This window comes from Bombina bombina, chromosome 2, assembly GCF_027579735.1.
Source record: "Bombina bombina isolate aBomBom1 chromosome 2, aBomBom1.pri, whole genome shotgun sequence".
In the NCBI taxonomy this organism is placed as follows: domain Eukaryota; kingdom Metazoa; phylum Chordata; class Amphibia; order Anura; family Bombinatoridae; genus Bombina; species Bombina bombina.
Genome location: NC_069500.1, coordinates 1,271,672,893 through 1,271,696,217, shown reverse-complemented (window position 1 = coordinate 1,271,696,217; position 23,325 = coordinate 1,271,672,893).

The following is a 23,325-nucleotide window of genomic DNA, read 5'->3' as shown; positions in this document are numbered from 1 at the left end:
TTAATGTGTAGCGTGTGTGTGTGTGCAGTATTTTTGCAATGTGTATACTGTTTGCAATGTGTAGTGTGTGTGTATGTGTGCAGCATTCTTGTAATGTGTAGTAACAGCATGTGTGTGTGTGTGCACAGTATTTTTCTAATGTGTAGTGTGTTTGCACACTGTATATTTGCAATGTGTGTAGTATGTGTGCAGTATTTTTGTAAGGTGTATACTGTGTGTGTATGTGTGTGCAGTATTTTTGTAATGTGTATACTGTTTGCAATGTGTAATGTGTGTGTATGTGTGCAGCATCTTGTAATGTGTAGCAACAGCATGTGTGTGTGTGTGCACAGTATTTTTCTAATGTGTAGTGTGTGTGCACACTGTATATTTGCTATGTGTGTAGTATGTGTGTGCAGTATTTTTGTAATGTGTATACTGTGCGTGTATGTGTGTGCAGTATTTTTGTAATGTGTATATTGTTTGCAATGTGAAGTGTGTGTGTATGTGCACAGCATTTATGTAATGTATAGCAACAGCATGTGTGTGTGCACAGTATTTTTCTAATGTGTAGAGTGTGTGCACACTGTATATTCGCTATGTGTGTAGTATGTGCACAGTATTTTTCTATGTGTAGTGTGTGTGTAGTATTTGTATAATGTGTAGAGTGTGTGCACAGTCTTTTTTGTAGTGTGTGTGTACACAGTATTTTTGTCATTTGTAGTGTGTGTGCGCTCAGTATTTTTGTAATGTGTAGCTTGTATGTGCGCAGTATTTTTGTAATCTGTAGCGTGTATGTGCGCAGTATTTTTGTAATCTGTAGCGTGTGTGTGCGCTGTATTTTTGTAATGCGTAGTGTGTGTATGTGTGCAGTATTTTTGTAATGTGTAGCGTTTCTATGTGCGCAGTATTTTTAAATGTGTAGTGTGTGTTTGTGTGCACACATTATTTTTGTAGTGTCTAGTGTGTGTGTGTGTGTGTAGAGAGGGTGTGTGAAGATTTTTTGTAGTGTTTAGTGTGTAGCACTTACCACTTATTAGTCAATAAACTATCTGCTTGCCAAATTTCATGAAGATTGGTGCAGTGATTTTTTTTCTGTAGGCTTGGCTTTTCATTTTCAATGTTAAAAAAAAGGAAACGTACTCTTTTTCAGCACTTAATAATTCCAAAACTATTAAAGCAGTATTTCCAGTCACTGATTATACAAAGTTTCAAAGAAATTTGTTAATGAACGTTACAAGCACTTGAAAAGCATGATTTAACACTCAACATCCTGGCAAATGTATAATATGTATAATATATATATATAAATATATATATATATATATATATATATATATATATATATATATATATATATATAATAGAACAAAAAGGCTAGCGTCAGCACTGTTTTCTTAAAAGGTTTCTGTGATGAGAGCAGGATGTGATGTCACTAGTATGTGGGCGGGGCTTAGGTCCGGTGTCTGTGTCGCAGTTAGTTTAGTACAATCAACCTGTCTGGATGTGTATTGCTATGCTCTGTAATAAAATAGAGTTGTACCATCATTGCTGTGTCCTGCATATGTCACGCATCTCATGACATGGTGTCAGAAGTTCTGGACTGCGCTTCTGTTCCTGATCGATTGCAATGTCAAAGTTTACCCCACCTGAGCCTTTTGACTTTTCTCAGCCTGCAGCTTGGCCCACATGGCGTCAGCGGTTTCAGCGCTTCAAGATTGCATCCAAACTGAACAAGGAGAGTGGTGAAGTACAAGTTCATTCTCTTTTATACTCTATGGGGAAAGATGTAGAGCCAGTGTTCAATGCTTTTACTTTCCAAGAAGGGGAAGAAGTTAACTTTGATATAGTTATGGATAAACTCAGTGCCCACTTTGTGCCCAAAAGAAATGTGATTCATGAGAGAGCTTGTTTTCACAAACGTAATCAGCATGTGGGAGAATCTGTGGAGTCATTTGTGCGCAGCCTGTATGAACTAGCTGAATTCTGTGAGTTTGGTGTTGCTAAAGAAGAGCAAATCAGAGACAGAATAGTTATTGGAATTGCAGATGCTGAAGTCTCCCTGAAGCTGCAGTTAGAGCCTGATTTAACGTTAGAGGGGGCTATTAGGATGGCCCGCCAGAGTGAACTGGTGAAAAAGCAAAGTGCTGATCTGAGGTCTGAGAGTATTGTGGATGAAGTGCAACAGTCTAGGAAAATTACTAGTGAAAGGCACAGTGTGAGCGGTAGATCTAAAGTACTGGAAAGGCCTAGAAGTGGATGGGCGCAACATGCCCGATGCACACGGTGCTACCGGGCTCATGATCAGAGTGCTATATGCCCGGCCAGAGATAAAAGATGCAGAAAATGTAACAGAATAGGCCATTTTGAAGTGGTGTGTAAAACTGAATACATTAAGGAGATGCAGGTGGACAGTGACCAGGAGGGTCAGGAAGTGTCTTTTGTGGGGTCTGTTGTGGAACGGACAAGCTCAGAGGAAGATTGGAAAGTTACTTTTACTGTAATGGGAGCCAAAGTTGATTTTAAGATTGACACAGGAGCAGATATCACTGTAATGTCTTTTGCTGAATTTATGAAACTGCCCCGACAGCCCCAGCTGGCGAAGGTTACTACAAATGTCCACAGTCCTGGTGGCCGCATTGATTGTGTGGGGAAATTTCTTGCCAGCTGTGAGTACAAACAAAGGAAGTTCACCATGTGGGTGCATGTGATCCGAGGTTAGTGTGTTAACAGTTTATTGAGCAGAAAAGCAGCCTGTGACTTGGGCCTCGTGGCCAGAGTGAATGAGATCTCTGAAGATATGTTTGGCGAGTTGGGCCTACTGAACTGCAAACCTGTCCGTATAGCACTTAAAAGTGACACAGTCCCATACAGTATTTCTACTCCTCGTAGAATTCCGTTCCCGCTCATGCCTCAAGTGGAGAAAGAGCTCATGCGCATGAAGTCTATGGGGGTTATTGAAGAGGTTGTTGAAGCAACTGATTGGTGTGCCCCCATTGTTCCAGTTGCAAAGAAAAACGGAAAGGTACGCATCTGTGTGGACCTGAAAAGGTTGAATGAGGCAGTGAAGAGGGAGAGATTTGTGCTGCCGACATTGGAAGATATAGCCCCGAAGTTGGCTGGGGCGAAGTTCTTTTCCACATTAGACGCTTCTAGCGGCTTTTGGCAGATCCCCCTGGATCCAAAGTGCCGCAAACTGACTACCTTTATCATACCGGTAGGTCGGTTCTGCTTCTGCAGACTCCCCTTTGGGATATCCTCCGCTCCTGAAATCTTTCAAAGGGAAATGAGTTCTCTCCTGAGTGGCCACGTGGGCACAGCGGTCGTCATGGACGACATTCTAGTGTATGGGTCTACAGTGGAGGAGCATGATCAGCGTTTGAGTTGTGTGCTGCAGGCTATCAAAGAGTCTGGGCTGAAGCTGAATAAAGAAAAATGTCATTTTAGGAAAACTGAATTATGCTACTTTGGGCATATCATCAACGGGGATGGCATCAAGCCGGGCCCCGAGAAAATTCGGGCTATTGAACAGATGAAAAGCCCTTCTGATGTACATGAGCCGAGACAGATATTGGGCCTTGTAAATTATGTGGGCAAGTTTCTTCCAGATTTATCTACAGTTTTACACCCTATCACAGAGTTGCTTAAGAAAGATGTTGCCTGGGTCTGGGGACCCTCACAAGAAAAAGCGTTCCTGCATGCCAAGTCCCTGCTGGGGTCTGCCCCAGTGCTGGGGTTCTACGACCCTTCAAAAAAGACTGTGGTTAGTGCTTATGCAAGCAGTTATGGGTTGGGGGCTGCACTCCTGCAGCTGAATGACAACAAACTACAGCCCATCGCCTACTGTTCCCGCACACTGACGGCTGCGGAGTCAAAATACGCTCAAATTGAGAAAGAGTGCCTGGCTGCAGTTTGGGCCTGTGAGCGCTTTCAGCGTTATCTAGTGGGTTTGGAGAAATTTAGTCTGGAAACTGACCACAAACCGCTAGTCCCTCTAATCAATTCTTATGACATTGACAAAACACCCTTGAGATGCCAGAGACTTTTAATGAGACTGCTCAGGTTCAATGTTCAGGCAGTGCATGTGCCGGGGAAACAGCTGGTTGTGGCAGATACACTATCCAGGCTCCCGCTGGCTGCTGCTGAAGGATCCTCCACAGAATCGGATGTGAAAGTGTATGTTGATTCAGTTCTGGCCTCTAAGTCCATTTCTTCAAGGAAACTGGAAGAGATAAAGAAGGAGACATATTTGGACACAGATCTGCAAGAAGTTATAAGGTACATAAGAGAAGGTTGGCCCGAGAGCCGGGCAGCCTGGATGTCTTTAAGTGCTTACCAGTCAGAGAGGTCGCAGCTCACGGAGCTGGAGGGGTTGGTGCTGTTCCAAGACCGCATTGTAATTCCTGTCAGCATGAGGAAAGAGATGTTAAACAGGATTCATGATGGCCACTTAGGCATTACAAAGTGCAGAGAGAGAGCAGCTACAGCTGTGTGGTGGCCTGGGATCAGCTCCGACATTGCAAATCACGTGTCTAAATGTGCCTTTTGCCGGGAATGCCGGCCTACTCAGAGAAGGGAGCCCTTGATGTCTACTCCGCTGCCTGCGGGGCCGTGGCAGAAAATAGCTGCTGATTTGTGTGAACTGCACGGGAAAAAGTTTCTTGTTGTGATCGACTACTATTCCAGGTATTTGGAAATTGCACCCCTGAATGATATCACAAGTCAGGCCATTATCATTCGCCTGAAGAGCTTGTTCGCCTGCTGGGGCATTCCAATGGAGCTGGTGAGTGATAATGGTATGCAGTTCGCTTCTACAGAGTTCAGTGCTTTCAGCAGGGAATATGATTTTGTACATTCCACGTCAAGTCCACATTATCCGCAGGCCAACGGAATGGCTGAAAGGGCAGTTCAAACAACAAAATTCATTCTAAAGCAATCTGAGCCGTACCTAGCCCTCTTGTCATACAGGGCGACGCCCATTCAAGCCACCGGGTTTAGCCCGGCACAGTTGATGCTAGGACGCCAGATTCGCACCACTTTACCCTCAGTGGGTGTCTTCAAGCCGCCTGGCCCTGTTCCTCGGGACGAAGTCCTTAGGAGGGATGAAGAGGCCAAAAAGGGTTATCGTTTCTTCTACGACAGGAGACATTCTGTCAGGCCTTTACAGGAACTGAAGGCGGGCCAAAGTGTCAGAATTAAACTGGATGATGAGAAGAAATGGAAGATGCCTGCTACGGTAGTGGGCCGCTCTCCGGAACCAAGGTCTTACACAGTCCTTACAGAGGGAGGGACGGTTACACGCCGTAACCGAAGACATCTTCAGTCTGTACCTGAGAGTCTGGAACCGGATACCTCAGTGCCACCGCCGGTGGGATCCCCTGTTCTAAGAGAGGTGCCTTCCCCTCAGCAAGATCACAGCGGGGATATATCTTTGCCTCCAGCAGACTCTTGTTCACCATCTTCTGTATCAGAGGACAGTTCATGCAAAGTTACATCAAGCGGAAGAGTGGTGAAACTTCCGGCCCGATACAGGGACTGACTTTAGCTAGAACAGTGACCGGAAGTATGGGCAGAATAATCCCATGGTCACTGTGGACTAGGGTAGTCTACCCCGATGTCCAAGTCAGGATGTAATTTATTTGTTCATGTTTTCTAATCTATCTGTTTTTATAATGTTCAAAAACAAAAATGTTGTTGTATACCCTGTTGGTGTACCTTGTTATTTATTATATGCAAATGTATGCTTTGCCTTTGAAAAAGGGGAAGATGTGATGAGAGCAGGATGTGATGTCACTAGTATGTGGGCGGGGCTTAGGTCCGGTGTCTGTGTCGCAGTTAGTTTAGTACAATCAACCTGTCTGGATGTGTATTGCTATGCTCTGTAATAAAATAGAGTTGTACCATCATTGCTGTGTCATCTGCATATGTCCTGCATCTCATGACAGTTTCCATTCTTTATTTAAGTAACAAACAGATTAAAACAGCAACGTTTCGAGTCATACAGACCCTTAGTCATGCTCATGCATGACTAAGGGTCTGTATGACTCGAAACGTTGCTGTTTTAATCTGTTTGTTACTTAAATATAGAATGGAAACCTTTTAAGAAAATAGTGCTGACGCTAGCCTTTTTGTTCTATTATATATATATATATATATATGTGAGGTTGGCAGGCCTCAGTAGCGTACGTGCACTATAATAAGACAAATGATGCTGGGATAATAATACAAGAAAGGTGCTGGACTTACCCTCTGGATTAATATATATATATATATATATATATATATTCACACAAAGGTCTAGATTATATGTGATGCTCTTAAGTGCTACCTGCACTCAAGGAAAAAATGTCGGGGTAGCTCTGCCATTACAATTTGAAAGTAAAAAGTTAGTGTGCAAGCAAAAGACTTAGAGCACTAATTTCAGGACATAGGGGCCAATTTATCAATGTCTGTCTGACATTATACGCTGTAGAGTATCATGTCCGACAGACATCGCTGATTGCCGACAGCATACACTGTCGGCATTTAACATTGCACAAGCAGTTCACCAGATGCTGCCCCCTGCAGATTTGCGGCCACTAGCAGGGGGTGTCAATCAGCCCGATCATATAGGATTGGGTGGATTGCAGACCGCAGCCTCAGAGGCAGTGGACTAGGTAGAGCTGTAGCTGATTGGCTGGACCTTACGTCTTTTCACCGTAGAGTAATATAGCAAACGAATTGCGCTTCCTTGGTTGGCTCACAGCATTTGTTTGACAGTACGCTAAGAAACTGGAAGGCTCGGTTTATAATTTCGATTTCTACGGAAGCACAAGGAGAGCATGGAGACAGATAAGAACCATCTATGTATTTTACATCAATATTAATGATTTTAACACGGTATAGGAACTTATCTCCATATTGAGAGAGTGACCCCTACAGCCAATCGGCAACGCAGAGCTGATCTAGGGAAGCAATTGCCGGATTGGCCAGGATTCTACACACCCACAGACATCCGGGTTACTGACGCTGCACGCAACGCCATTGAAGCTGAAGGAGAGGAGAACGCATTGGGTGATATCGTACAATGCTTGTTTTAGACTTTTAAATTGTGAGTGTTATTCTTATGTGTGACTTTTATATGTGAAACAATAAATTTTTTAGACTGTCTGCACTTAGATGCGTTTGGGTGCTCTTTTTTCTTTATTTCTTTAGACTAGGTATGGAGCAGCGGTCTTAAGACAGAGGCATCAAGCTCCATTTGGAGCTTGATAATTCGGCCCCATAGACTTCTATGCAGCGTGCTAAAGAAAGCCTTTTCTATTTATTGCTTGCTCGCAAACCTGAAACTGCGCTAGATCAAATGCGCTAAAGGCAAAGGTGCATTAGGAATACTTCCCATTCCTTTCTTCTTTACTTAGAAGAAAATATTTTTATTTTTAAATATATATATATATATATCTATACAACGATAGACAGATGACACAGAGAGAGAGAGACATAGTCAGACAGACAAATAGATTGATAGATAGATAGATAAATAGATAGATATAGAACGATGGATAGAGAGAGGGAGATAGTAACCATAATGAAGCATTTATTAAAGAGACATTAAACCCCAACATTTTCTTTCATTATTTAGATAGAGCATACAATGTTTAAAGGGACAGTCTACACCAGAAGTTTTATAGTTTAAAACGATAGATATTCCCTTTATTTCCCCTTTACTAGTTTTGCATAACCAACACAGTTATATAAATACACTTTTTACCTCTGTGATTACCTTGTATCTAAGTCTCTGCTAACTGCCCCCTTATTTCAGTTCTTTTGACAGACATTTTAGCCAATCAGAGCTGGCTACCTGGAACTCCACGTGCGTGAGCACAGTGTTATCTATATGACACACATGAACTAACACCCTCTAGTGGTGAAAAACTGTCAAAATTCCCTGGGAGAAGAGGCGGCCTTCAAGGGCTTAGAAATTAGCATATGAACCTGTTTAGCTTTCAACTAAGAACACCAACAGAATAAAGCAAAATTGGTGATAAAAGTAAATTGGAAAATTGTTTAAAAATACATTCTCTATCTGAATCATGAAAGTTTATTTTGGACTAGACTGTCCCTTTAAATAACTTTCTTATTTACCTCTAATAAAAAAATCTTTGTTCACTTGGTATCTTTTGTTGAAAAGCAGGCGCGTGCATGTATCTGGAGCACTATATGGCAATAGTTTTGCAAGAATGTTATCCATTTCATAAGCACTAGATGGCATAGCACTATTTCCTGCCATGTAGTGCTCCACACACCAACCTTGGTATCTTTTCATTAAAGAATACCATAGGAACAAAGCAAATATAATAATAGAAGTAAAGTGGAAACATTTTAAAACGGTATGCTCTGTCTGCATCACATTTCATATCCCTTTAAGGATGATTACAGAAGTTGTTTCTCTTTTATTAATGAACTTGTTAAGGCACCTAAGGAATTGTCTTTGCTCATCAGTGTGGAAGTCAAGAGTCAAGACTTTTTTTTAACTGATTAATCAATGCTTCACTTTTGCTGAGAGTATAGTTATGAAAATAATCATAGAGTGGTACATGTGTGTAATGGGACTTACTGTAAATGTGTTTAATTATCTTGTGCTAAGGAAACTGCATCATCTGTGTTGGTGGCCTATGTCAAGTACATGTCAGTTACATGTCAGGCCACATGTCAGGCATATGTCAGGCACATGTCAGGCACATGTCAGTTACATGTCAGGCCACATGTCAGGCATATGTCAGGCACATGTCAGTTACATGTCAGGCCACATGTCAGGCATATGTCAGGCACATGTCAGGCACATGTCAGTTACATGTCAGGCCACATGTCAGGCATATGTCAGGCACATGTCAGTTACATGTCAGGCCACATACTACCTCTTCAGAGATACCTTGGTGTATCTTGCACTCATTTTAGTCCATTTTGAATGCTGGTATTACAAGTTAAAAGTTATAGTTTGCACGCCACTTGTAATTTGGCCCTCATTGTTTTAATTTTACATTATAACAATGTTTTGTATGCATGAGCATAAAAGGAACGAATGCACAAATGGCATTTTCAGAAATTCAAGACTTTAATACTGAAGCTTGAATAATATTAAAATATAATTTAGATAGATCTTAAAGGGATATTCCAGCCAACATTGAAAACCACATGGGTGCATTTTGGGATTGAACAGAAGAAATTTTGTAATATGTATGCATTAGCAAAAAGGTTTCTAATAAAAGCTATAGCTGTTTCAAAAGTGTATTTAAAGGGACATGAAACCCAATTGTTTTCTTTCAAGATTTAAAAAGAGCATGCCATTTTAAACAACTTTACAATTTACTTCTATTTTCTAATTTACTTCATTCCCTTGATATACTTTGTTGGAAAGCATATCTAAATAGGCTCAGTATCTGCTGATTGGTGGCTGCACATAGATGCCTCGTGTGATTGGCTCCTCCGTGTACATTTCTCTTTCTTCAGCAAAGGATATCTGAATAATAAAGCAAATTAAATAATAGAAGTACATTTAAAAGTGGTTTAAAATTGTATTCTCTATTTGAATCATGAAAAAAACATTTTGGGTTTCATGTTTCTTTAAGTATGCACTGAGCACCAGCATTTGAAACACAGCGCTTGCTCAGAGAGCCTAAGGTGCTTGTACCATCTGGTAATGACTCAATTTGTTAAGTGCTGACATGATACAAGCCCCACTGATGATCTGAGAAGCTGCATTATTTAAAATGTGGGTGCACTGACAATATCTAGCTATGCTTAACATGCACGTGCAGAGAAAAATGTTAACATTAAAACAGTGATAACGTTTACTAAAAGCATTTTTGCCAAAACATGTATATTGCAAATATGTAATAAACCTATGTGCATTTAAATTTTGACTGGAATGTCCCTTTAAATGTGAGGTCAATATGGATTTATATTGGACTTGACAGGTAATTTTATTAGGCTTAATGAATACCCTTTTAAATAAAAATTCCAACTCTTTTGCACACATTTTTTGTATTAGTTGTTACATAGCCTGCTTGTTAACACATTTCACCTGTGTCTGTGATGTACCAAGAGTCTGCTTCTCTATATGATGACTTTATAAAATGGAAACTATAAACGAAATTTCAAATTAGCTAGATGGCTCAGAAGATAGAGATGATGTACTATACTTCACAGATATTGGGATCATGTAAATTAGTATTTTTTACTTTTCAGTCATGTATCAGAGCTCAACCCAAAGTATCCTAAACAGATATTTGTGCATTTTTTATAAGTATAAGGTAATACGAGATTTACCGTGTTTATTATATGGAACCAAGCTTGCAGAAGATACAAGGTATACAGGTGTCAGAAACAGGCTGAGGTTGAATCTGGATAAGCAGAACCAGATGTCAGCACACATGGTTAATCCAGCAGAGTAGTAAAAAGACCAGTTTTGTGAAATAAGGGAACCACACCTTGCAGTCTGCATTGTGCAGCGTTTGCTATTTTGCTCTAATTAGCTGTTTCACTGCTGGACCACTCACAAAACTGGCCTCAGAGGGAACACTGTAACCAGTAAATCAGTCCTCAGATCAGGGTACAATCAGGAATGAGTCTTGGGGAATAAGTCAGAACGTAAGCAGGGGTCAAAACCAGGAAAGCTGTGCAGAAACAAAAATGCCAGGACTTAGAATAACCAAGCACCAGACTGGTGTCAGCAGGGACTTTTTATCACCTCCCCCATAGGTGTTGGCGCCAAAACCACTGAAGGTTCGTTTCCAACATCCAGGTCATATATAGAACTACCTTTAGCGCAGTTATAATAGTCATTAAAAAAAAGACTGCAGCTCTTGTGTGCTAAACTTAGCGCAGCCCTCCAGGATCTCTTCAGGCACCAAAATGCCCTTAGAGCACTCCATAAAAACCCTGGCACTAAAACTAATTTCTTCAGTGCAGCCCTGAGATCTATCTTCACTAATCATCTGATAAATACAACTCTGGACTCTGCTAAAAGGTGGAGGATTAGCTCTGCCCCACTTGGGTAAGAGCTTAACAACCTTACAAAAAGAAAATGTGCTTGTTGAAACATTTAACCTGTGTCTATGATGGACTGTCTAATTCTGTCTTTGGACCCTGATCCAATCCATCAGAATTCCTATGGTTTTCTATCAGGATTTCAAATTTAAAGCTATTCTAATCCACAAACAACTTAACAATAACCTATTTATCACAAACTTTCCAGATGCATTCATGACAAAATAACACCCCTATACCTTGCAAAAAAGCAACAGCCAGATTTAATTCTATTAGATAACACTTTTACAACAGATCTTCACTTGCTCAGTTCACATTTTTTGTAAAAAGTTAAACATATTGCGTAGATCAGACTTTTAAATTATGCAACCTGTACTCAGAAGGACATTGTTAATTCCATAAATTATTAATTAATATTATAGGTTTTCAGTGATTTTTTTTTTCTCTCCCTATTAGAATTTTAAAAAAAGTAAACAAAAAAAACCTTGGTATCAGTACGTACGTATCATGTTCTGGCTCTGTGGCCTGGTTCTGCGCTTGCTGCAGGACCATCCTGTATTGTACCTGTAAGAAAACAGCCCCACACATGCAATTTACTTTGATTATTTAATTTTCTTCATTCTTTTGGCAGATGAAATGCCGGGACATAAGCTTAGGAGTGTTCACATGTATAGAGCACTACATGGCAGCAGTTTTGCAAGAATATTATTCATTTGCCAGAGCACAAGATGGCAGCACTATTTCCTGTCATGTAGTGCTCCTAATACCTACCAAGCCATCTCTTCAACAAAGAATATCATGAGAATGGAGCCAATCTGATAATTGAAGCAAATTGCAAACTTTAATTTTGACTTTACTGTGTCATTATCACTGACTGCTCTCCCACAGCCCTGGAAAGGGTTATGTGACAAAACTTGCATTCAAGGACATTGGGCAATCGTCATCAATAATTAATTTCTCAGTCATAATGCTTTACCTTAGCTTTAGCTTTTTTTTTTTTTACTTTCATAAAGATCTCTAAAAAGCTTAAAAACAAACAAAAAAACACATTTGAAACACCTATAATGCCTGTTTCTCATGTTTTCACTTTAAATAGATGCTACTGTTCATGTATTATCTATACAATTTGAGTTATTTTAGTAATTTATACAACAGCTTTTCTTAAGTTCTCAAATGACTTTGAAAAAGAAACTAAAAAATCACCCAAGCTGCCATACAATAAAAAAAAGGATTAACCATTCAGTAAAACCAGCTTACTGGTAATGAATCCTTTTGTAATATTTTGTATTTGAATTGGCATCCTCATTTCAAATGACCAATAAATAAGTGTGTGAAGCTTATTATTTACTAATAGGGATCGTTTTTGTGCCAAGCTTCAATTTCTTAGCTGGCAAATTTCCATCTCATTTTCAGTCTCCTTTTTTATGCTATTTTATGAATTTATAGATAGAGTAGAAGGTACCACAGTATGCCCGTTTATAAATCTAAGTGGGTGATTTGCAGCAATTTATTCACCCTTAAGAACATTTTGATGTTCTGTGTTCTTTTTCTGCAAAGTAATAGCCAAGCAAAGTATTTCTTTATTACGGTAGGTATTAATGTACAGATGCTGTTGTAGTAACCCTTTTTTTAACTGATAATTTTAGTTGATATGGTGAACAAAAAATACATGTATTCTGTCCCCCGGAAACGTGTGTGTGTGTGTGTCTGTGTGTGTGTCTGTGTGTGTGTATATATATATATATATATATATATATATACACATATATATATATATATATATATATATATATATATATATATATATATATATATATATATATACAGAAATATATAAATATATATATATACTGTATGTACATCACACTCACACACATACATTTCATGTATTTTTTAACTGGCATACTGCTCAACACCTCTGGAAAAAAAATCAGCAATACTCTTTGTAGAAAATACTTCATAGACACTAAAACATACTTGGCCAGATTACAAGTGGAGCGCTAATTAACGCTCCTGCTTGAGTGTTAATTGCGCTAGAAGTAGGCTTTTTATGCTTGCTGGGTTGTATGTTTGTTAAAGCCATTTGCCTGCCTTTGTTTTTCTAACACCTGGGATCTCATATCTTTGAGCCTTTATAACTTTTTTGTGCAATATTTTTTCTTATTAATTTTTATTAGATAGTGTTATTATGAGCGTGTTTTGTACAACTTTTATGTTTCGCAAAACAGTTAAAGGGACAATCTACATCAGAATTTGTATTGTTTAAAAAGATGGGTAATCCCTTTATTACCCATTCCCCAGTTTTGCATAACCAACACAGTTATATTAATACACTTTTTACCTCTGTCATTACCTTGTATCTAATCCTCTGCAGACTGCCCCTTTATTTCAGTTCTTTTGACAGACATGCATTTTAGCCAATCAGTGCTGACTCATAAATAACTCCACAGGAGTGAGCACAATGTTATCTATATTAAAAAAAAACATGAACAAGCAGTGTCTAACTATGAAAAACTGTCAAAATGAACTGAGATAATAGGCGGTTCAACTGTTTAAAAATTAGCATATGAGCCTACCTAAGTTTAGCTTTCAACCAAGAATACCAAGAGAACAAAACAAATTTGATGATAAAAGTAAATTGGAAAGTTATTTAAAAATCCATGTCCTATCTGAATCCTGAAAGTTTAGTTTTGACTAAACTGTCCCTTTAAACAGAGCTTTGAAGTCATTGTAATCATTCTAGCATAAATCGCTAATGTGCTCAAGCGATCGCGTTTATTTTCAACTTGTAATACCAGTGGTAAGCCCGAAGAGCGAAACCCCCAGCGATAAACCCCTTGCGCTCCACTTGACCCGCTGTAGGTTAATTATGTTACACTCTTAAGAGAAATTAATTATATCAACATTTACCATAAAAAATATAATAAACTATGAACAGACCATAAAACATAAGTGTTACAGTAAAAGCAAATTCCCAAAATAAACAATCTTTTCTAACGTGCCCAATTGCTAAAACTCTGCTATCTCAGATTGACTCACATCATTGTGAGTAATTATCTCTACAGAGTTTGTGTTTCAATGAAAAGACTGGGGTTAGAGATACTATTTCCTTTTTTTGTGAACAGCTTCTTCTTTTTTCTTCTTGAGTTCATGTTATGGGTCTGATATTAAAACATTTACACCCAGAGAGTTGCCTTTGTTATGCATATTGATGTATTGTGTTGCATTGTTGCAAATGTGACAGAGCGTTATACGGCTTGTGTCCAGGAGCAGGTTTGCTGTATTGTTTGTGTAAGTATGTACTGCTGAGTGAACCCCTGCAGAAGGTATTTATTATGTTCAAGACAGACGCCGAAAATGACAACTGCTCTGACCCCCAGCAGATGGTACTGCAGCAACTCTACTGATCTGGAACTAACAGCATATGCCAGCTCTTTTTGTCTGCGTTAAGACGGCCAGGCCAAGCCGTGCTCCTTCAATATCCCGGCAGCTGTACATACAGTATAAGCTGCCAAAATAGTAACTGCCAGTTCATTGCTTTGGAAATGAATTGCAGTAAGTGGAACCGATACACCCTCCATTTCCTTGCAATGCTGACAAATGGTGTGCTACTTAATATAAAGGCACTGTGCATAGCTAATATTAGATTACAGTTACAGGTAAAGTCTGTATTTGACAAAATAAACCTTGGGTCTAGGTACTGACTAACTTTAAATGTTTAAGCAAAAAACTGTCTCTCAAAATATAAAATGAGTTAGAGATATGAAATCTCATGATTCAGATAGAACATTCAATTTAAAACAAATTTCTATTATTAAATTTGCTTTCTACTCTTGATATCCTTTGCTGAAAGAGCAGCAATGCACAACTAGGAGCTAGCAGAATACATCTAGTCAGCCAATCACAAGAGACAAATGTGTGCAGGCACCAATCAGCAGCTAGCATCCACTAGTGTAGGATATGTATATATTCTTTTTCAACAACGGATACTAACAGAACAAAGTACATTTGAAAATAGAAGTGAATTTAAAAGTGTCTTAAAATAACATGCTCTATCTGAATCTTGCAAGTTTAATTTTGACTTTCCTATCCCTTTAATAATTGTTAATATTGCACATTTTGTATTTTTAAAATTAAACGTAATCAGATGTTTACTTAATTAATTGTCCCAATCCACCACTAAAACTTCTGTTGCTTTTGACTTCATTTTCTACAACATTACAATTTGTTAGAAGCAGCACTGTTAAAATGAATTTAAGGTGCAGTAAAAATGTAACTTTCATTATTCAGATACAGTCAGAGTGCAAGTTTAAACATTTCAATTCAGTTGCATTGTACTTGTTGGCGCTCGGGAACCTTAAAGGGATATGAAACCCAAATAGTTTTTTCATAATTCAGATAGATCATGTGATTTTAAACAACTTTCTAATTTAGTTCTATTGTAATTTTTTCTTCATTATCTTGGTATCTGTTGTTGAAAAACAGGGACGTATACTTAGGAGCTGGCCTAATGTTATTCATTTGCAGGAGCACTAGATAGTAGCACTATTTCCTGACATGTAGTGCTACAGATACCTACCTAGGTATCTCTTCAACAAAATGCTACCCAGGTGCTGAACCAAAAATGGTCCGGCTCCTAAGCTTACATTCCTGCTTTTCAAATAAAGAAAATTTGATAATAGGAGTAAATTAGAAAGTTGCTTAAAATTGCACTCTTTATCTGAATAATGTTTCATATCCCGGCTTTATTGTGCTTTATTGGTCAGCACTGATTAGCTCATTTGCAAGTCTGTCAAAGAACTGAGATAAATATATACTGTATATACATACCGGGGAGCCCTTTCCAGTCAAACACTTTGCCATATACCATATCCCTTTTAAACCTTTAAAAAACTTTTTATTAATATTAATCTGATTTTTTTTATCAAAAAGTGTATGTATATGTGAAATACTTTATTTTAATCTATTTTACATGTGTTTTGTACAAATTTTTTTAACTCTTACAGTTTACTTCAGTTCGGAAGTCGTGCTAAATATTCTAGAGCAGTTTCTGATTTTGCTTGAGTGCAAACTATAACTTTCAACTTGTAATACCAGCAAGTTAGCACATTTGTGATATCCATTGAAAGTACAGGCTGAGCTTGAGCGAAGTCGTCCGCACTAACCCATCTCCTTGTAATATCAAGATGCACGTTTCTTGTAGCACGGTCAACCGATATAGCATATCGTGTCCTATGCTATCATTAGCCTGTCGCTTGTTATCTAGCCCTGAAAGAATCATAAAATACTTTAAAATTGTAATATAAAATGTTAAATTATGCAATATATTTTAATTATTTATTTTATCCTCTTTTTCTGTTATTTGATCCTGAAAATGATGGGTTTTCCAGTTATGGGATTATGAACTACGCACTGCAGACTTCATAAGCCTAACTGTGCTACATTACATATTGGGTACAAAATGACTAAGTGAATGTGATAAGATACTGTAAAACAATGTAAGTTGTGCTAAAAATGAAAAATGATAAACTTGAACTAACTAGAGAAGAACAATCTTTTTTAGCTCAGAGCCCTCCAAAAGAGGGCCCTTCCAGAAATACAATGGGGATGGAGAGACAAGAAAGTATTTTAAGCAGAAGAAAAATAACTAGAGGAAAGAGGGGAGGCAGGACAAAAAATGAAGCAAATAGACTGAGGTAGTTTCTGAAGGCATAGGGGTATTTAATTTAAGTAAAGTTGAACTCAATAAGGAAAATAATTTTGGGCGTAGGGCTAACTTTTGCTCCAACTACTAGAATGACTAAATTTGAGACACACATTCATGTTAAACAGTTTGTTAGGAAATTAACATTAAAAGATATTTTATAAAACATTCAGTGGAAAGGAATTTAATCTCCACACCCCATTCTACCCCAAACACTAATAGTGTACAGAGAACATATAGACATACTGATCTGAAACCTAAATCTACATTTTATCCAACTTATGAAAGAGGGTATAATTTGGAATCAGTTGAAAAAGTAGTTTTATTTGATCTTTGGAAAGCTTATAAATATAATAAGAGGAATAATTACCTAAATAGAAAGGAACGGGGACCTTGAATAAATTACAGAATAATAAAGAGATTACCATTAAGCCCACAAATAAGGACGGAGGATTTGTGGTGATGGATATAGAGAAATATGTACAAGAAGTCAATTGTTTAAGTAATACCAGAACTTATAGAAAATTGGATTTAGACCCTACTAACTCATATTTAAAACAATAGTCAGGTATATTGAGTAAGGGGAAGGAAGGATAAAGGTGTATCGAATTAAGCAGAATATTTGTAACTAGGATACCATTTTTTAACCCTCCTGGTAGACCACTAATATCAAGTATCAACTCTATTACATCAAATCTGTCACAATACGTAGATCGGTTCCTACAAAAATATGCAAGGGGATTAGAATCCTCCATACAGGATTCTACAAACGTTTAACAGATTTTGGAAATTTAAAATGGTAGAAGAATCTAATATTGGCATTTTGCGATGTACTGTATGCAGTAATTGATCATAAATTAGAAATAGGGGCCTTTAAGAACTATCTACACAGAGACAATGAACAACATATGGAACAAAGAGAATTTCTACTGGAAAGTATATTGTTCCTTTTAGAACATAATTATTTTTCATTTAATGGAAATTATTTCTTAAAGTAAGAAGGAACAGCGATGGGTACGAGATTTGCGCAAAGTTATGCCAATCTCTTGAGGTATAGCTTAGAGCGAGTCTACTCCTATTTAAAAGATATATAGACAACATTCTGATAATCTGGAGAGGATCTGAATTGGATCTAAGTAATTTCTTTGCCTCTATGAATAATAACAATAGAGGTCTAAATTTCACATATCATCATAGTCATTATAAGAGTCATATTTTTGGATTTAGAAATTATGTTGGAAAATTATAAATTTGAAACAAAAACTTTATTTAAACCTGTGGGCTCTAACAATTGTATGCATGCTAAAAGCTGATATTACAAAAAATGCAAAGACAATATACCGGTTGGGCAATGTCTAAGAATAAGGAAACATTTTACAAAATTAATTGATTATGAACAGCAGATCTCTTAACAAGGAATATCTGTCACTATATTATCCAATTGTCAAATATTTTTGTTTTATTTTCTTTACGGAACTAACACAGATACTACAAACTAAAGATGAATAGTAATAGTGACACTGGCCATTTTAATATAAGGTAGATATGTTTTCTAAACAATAATTGGCATTATAATACTGAGACTTTTGTTAAAGCTGTTTCTGATTTACAGTTTGATGTTGACTAGAACTTAAATGTTAGAACTTATAGCAAAAAAAACTGTCTTTTTGTTTTCTTTCCTAGCGCAGTGGTTAACCAATATGTATCCTGTGTTTAGAACATTCCTAAAGGTTTATATCACTTCAGTGTTAGTAGCCAGAAAAGAAGTCAAACTCATCTAAAAGCCGTTCTGGTTTCCTCTTTATTTTTGTCAATTTATTTAAATCCCATTGCTGTTCAACAAGCGATAAACGGGGTTAATAAACTAAAACAATATTTTAAGATCTATAACAATGAAAATCAGCATAGTATCTACCACTTTTATTTAGTATTTAGGAAATTAATATAGAAGTAGGTATATGTGCAGTAGCTATATTTTTATACTCATTCCTAATCACAACATATATAAATAGTATTATTATTATTATTTATTGCTAATCTCATATTCATACAACAAACAAATATAAATGTAAAGCACACACACACACGTAAACATGTATTCATACACAAACACACACATAAACATGTATTAATACATAAAACACACACACATAAACATGTATTCATACACAAACACACACATAAACATGTATACATACATAAACACACACACATAAACATGTATTCATACATAAACACACACATACACATGTATTCATACACAAACACACACACATAAACATGTATTCATACATAAACACACACATAAACATGTATTTATACACAAACACACACACATAAAAATGTATTCATACACAAACACACACACATAAACATGTATTCAAACATAAACACACACATAAACATGCATTCATACACAAACACACACACATACACATGTATTCATACATAAACCCACACTCACACATAAACATGCATTCATACATAAACACACACAGATAAACATGTATTCATACACAAACACACACATAAACATGCATTCATACGCAAACACACACATAAACATGCATTCCTACACAAACACACACACATAAACATGCATTCATACATAAACACACAAGCACATAAACATGTATTCATACACAAACACAAACACATAAACATGTATTCATACATAAACACACACATAAACATGCATTAATACACAAACACACACACATAAACATGCATTCATACATAAACACACACACATAAACATGCATTCATACACAAACACACACACATAAACATGCATTCATACATAAACACACACACATAAACATGCATTCATACATAAACACACACACATAAACATGCATTCATACATAAACACATACACATAAACATGTGTTGATACACAAACACACACAATCATGCTTTCATACATAAATACATTCAAACACACATACAAAAATACACAAATGTACTTACACACATACACATGTATTTAGTATATAAACACATGCACTCACACAGATAAAAAACAGACACACATATCAGGAAAAGGTATGTGTGTTGTAGCTATGGTTTTATATTTAATTCAAGAACTGGTAAAACTCCATTTTATATATATATATATATATATATATATATATATATATATATTCATTCATCATTCATATATGATTCATCATCCAATAGAATGAGAGCTGCTTAAATCCTATTGGCTGATTTGAACAGCCAATAGGATTTTAGCAGCTATAATTCCTATTGGCTGATTCAAATTTTTCAGCCAATAGGAATGCAAGGGACGCTATCTTGAATTGCGTACCCTGCATTGAAGATTCAGTGTACGGTGGTGACCGTATGAAGAGGATGCTCCGTGCCGGATGTCTTCAGGACGGACCCGCTCCACGCCGCTGGGATAAAGATAGAAGATGCCGCCTGGATGAAGATTGAAGAGGCCGCCTGGATGAAGACTTCTCGCCGTTTGGATGAGGACTTCGCCGCCGGGATGAAGATTGAAGAGGCCGTCTGGATGAAGACTTCTCGCCGCCTGGATGAAGATCGTTCAAGCAGTACTTCAAAAACTGTAAGTGGATCTTCGGAAGTTTGTCATAGGTTTTTTTAAGGGTTTTTTGGGTGTTTTTTTTTTTAATTTAGGGTTTGGGCATGTAAAAGAGCTAAATGCCCTTTTAAGGGCAATGCCCTTCCAAATGCCCTTTTCAGGGCAATGGGTAGCTTAGGTTTTTTAGATATTTTTTTTTTTATTTTGTGGGTTTAGGGGAGTGGGGGTTTGTAATGTTAGTGGGGGTTTGTAATTTTTTTTTCCCGAAAAAGAGCTGATATCTTTAGGGCAATGCCCTACAAAAGGCCCTTTTAAGGGCCATTGGTAGTTTATTCTAGATTAGTTTTTTTATTTTCTGGTGTTTTTTTTTTTTTAAATGGGTATTAAAATAGGAATAATTTTTATTATTTTTGATCATTTGTTTGTTATTTTGTGTAATGTATTTTTTCATTTTGGGGTGGGTTTTTATTTTTAGATTAGGGCTTGGGCAGCAAAAGAGCTAAATGCCCTTTTAAGGGCAATGCCCATCCAAATGCAATGGGTAGATTAGGTTTTACTTTCTTTTTATTTTGTGGGTTTGGGGGGTGTTTGTTTGTTTTTGTAGCAAAAGAGCTGTTAACTTTAGGGCAATGCCCTACAAAAGGCCCTTTTAAGGGCCCCCAAAAGGCCCTTTTAAGGGCCCTTGGTAGTTTGGGGGATGGGGGTTTGCAACTGTTTTTGGGTGTTTTATAGCAAAAGAGCTGTTTAACTTAGGGCAATGCCCTACAAAAGGCCCTTTTAAGGGCCCCCAAAGGCCCTTTTAAGGGCCCTTGGTAGTTTATTATAGATTAGGGTTTTTTATTTTGGGGTGGGTTTTTTTTATTTTTAAAATGGTATTAGAATAGGAATATTTTTTATTGTTTTGGATAGTGTTTGTTATTTTTTGTAATGTTAGTTTTTTTTAATTTTTTTGTAATTGTAGTGTTTGTTATTTTTTATAATGGTATGTTTTTATTTTTTGTAATAACTATTTACTAACTAGTCTACCTAGTTAAATAAATACAAACTTACCTGTGAAATAAAAATAAAACCTAAGATAGCTACAATATAACAATTAGTTATATTGTAGCTAGCTTAGGTTTTATTTCACAGGTAAATATGTATTTAGTTTTAAATAGGTATTATTTAGTTAATAATTGTAACTTTAATTTAGCTCTATTTAAATTATGTCAAAGTTAGGGGGTGTTAGGGTTACGTTACGGTTAGGTTTAGGAGTTAATATAGTTTAATTTTGGTTGTTGCAATGTGGGGGGCTGGCGGTTTAGGGGTTAATAGGTTTATTTAGTGGTAGTGATGTGGGAGGCCAGAGGTCTAGGGGTTTATAACTTTATTTAGTTGCGGCAATGTCGGGGAGCGGCGGAATAGGTGTTAATAACTGTCGGCGATGTTGGGGGCAGCAGATTAGGGGTTAATAAGTATAATGTAGGTGTCGGCGATGTCAGGGGCGGCAGATTAGGGGTTAATAAGTGTAAGATTAGGGGTGTTTAGACTTAGGGTTCATGTTAGGGTGTTAGGTGTAAACATACATTTTCTTTCCCCATAGGAATCAATGGGGCTGTGTTACGGAGCTTTATGCTGCTTTTTTGCAGGTGTTATACTTTTTTTCAGCCGGCTCTCCCCATTGATGTCTATGGGGAAATTGTGCACAAGCACGTAAAACCAGCTCACCTCGGCTTTCAGCAGCGCTGGTATTGGAGTGCGGTATGGAGCTCAATTTTGCTTTACGCTCACTTCTTGCCTGCTAACGCTGGGTTTTTGTAAACCTGTAATACCAGCGCTGTAGGTAAGTGAGCGGTGACAATAACTTGCAAGTTAGTACCACACCGCTCATAACGCAAAACTTGTAATCTATCCGTATGCGTTTTATAAGCACTTGTTCAAATTATTCTACTAACAACATAAGTTGAAAATCTGTTCTTTATGCAATATAATTGGGTTACCCCTAAGAGAGCTATACAACACAGACTTTTCCCAGGTCTTTTGTTTCGAAAGGGTTTTCACCCCTTTTCAGAATTAAATTATACACAGCAAATGCTAATGTTAAAGGTTTCATCTAATTGATCTAGTACCAATAAGAACTGTTTAATGTAACTGAATGCATGTATTTTTTACTTGACCAACTGAATGAGTTCGTGGTGTTTGCACAACTTTATGATTAACATTTTAAAAATGTTCAAACACAATCACAATAGTAAATAAACATTTTTATAATCATATTTTAGTTTTGCGTAAATTTTATTGTTTAAATGTATGGTTTTAAGAAACTTTCTAATTTACTCATATTATCAATTTTTCTTCGTTCTTTTTGTATCTTTATTTGAAAAAGGCAGCCCATTTTTGGTTCAGCATCCTGGATATAGCTTGCTGCTTGGTGGCTATGGAAGCATGCTCTCGTGAGCGAAAGGCTTCCCAGCAATGCGAACCCAAGCTCACGTTCGCATTGCTGTAAACTTGTAATACCAGCGAAAATTAGCGTGTGCTGGTATTACAAAGTGGATCGCAAATATCGCTTTAGCTAAAGCGATATTTTGCGCTCCACTTGTAATCTGGTCCTTAGTTTCTTAGGTATTAATGCGCATCCATTTATATCAACTATTTTTCTGAGTTATTGGTGTAAGATATTGGTAAACGTAGTTGGTATTACCCTTCTTTTTATCTATGTACTTAAATGATCTTATAATGTTCTGATTATAATTAATTGAGTGTTAATAGTAGCAGTACTTTGTCTTACTATATCAATGCCAACATTATTATTATGTATATCGTTATAGTATTAGTTTTCATTGTTAACTTATTTCTAATGATCATATGTGTCCATTTTGCTGTTACTGCAAGTAATATTCATTTTGATTTTAGACACTGTTACATTTTTCTTAAAGGCATGCATACCACAGCATACGTATATGTTAGTATGACAGCTGTTACCACTTCATATTTGGACTGTGTTTGATTGGTCACGCTGCCTTTAAATGTGACATCGGTTTTACTTGTGCTCAGTATCTATGAGTAAGCACCTTACGGCGTGAAA